This window comes from Dipodomys merriami, unplaced genomic scaffold, assembly GCF_024711535.1.
Source record: "Dipodomys merriami isolate MVZ:Mamm:240054 unplaced genomic scaffold, mDipMer1.0.p SCAF_469, whole genome shotgun sequence".
Lineage (NCBI taxonomy): Eukaryota > Metazoa > Chordata > Mammalia > Rodentia > Heteromyidae > Dipodomys > Dipodomys merriami.
In genome coordinates, this window is record NW_027206034.1 from 786,051 (window position 1) to 786,719 (window position 669).

The following is a 669-nucleotide window of genomic DNA, read 5'->3' on the forward strand; positions in this document are numbered from 1 at the left end:
CTATCACTCCAGCTCCTTCCTCCTCTGCATATTTCTAGTATTTTCTAGAACCTTCCTGATATGCTGCATCAAACTCTGAACTGGACTCTGTTAAATATCTCACAATATCTCCTACAACTACAAAACTGCTCTGCACACTAAATGAGTTCCTTACATATGGACTAAGGAGACAAACAATAATCTCTTAGGAGCTATTAAAGTATATATAGGCATTTCTTCATATTCTAAGTGGTCCCAGACTTCTAGAAATAGAGAGTTTGGCTCTACACATTTTATTATTCCTTTCCTTGCCATATAGATATACACTTGCAATATTTTAAAATATGAAATGCTTTAGCAATTTGTTTGTCATCCTTATACAGGAGACATGCTAATCTCTGCATCATTTTGATCTTAGTATACAGTATATGTTGCTGTAGCAAGTAGTTGATATTGCTTTCTATTGCCTTCAGCATGTTGATGCTCTAGTCAGCCCTTCTTTACTGTTTCTACAATATGCAGCAATGGATTCTACAACATATACAATCAAATAAATACAATCTCTAACAAATGTAATTATTCCATATTATATATTACATTGTTATATATTAATGTAATTACTAACATATATTTGATTATAGTTTACAAGAGAATAAATAAATGCGAAATTGTTCATGCTGTGGCCCCTGG

General features: G+C 32.6%; 1 pseudogene; it reads right to left on the reverse strand.

Annotated features, from left to right (window-relative positions):
* Positions 1-317: 317 nt before the first annotated feature.
* LOC138808697 (U6 spliceosomal RNA) lies at positions 318-415 on the reverse strand (annotated as a pseudogene).
* Between the last annotated feature and the right edge of the window lie 254 nt (positions 416-669).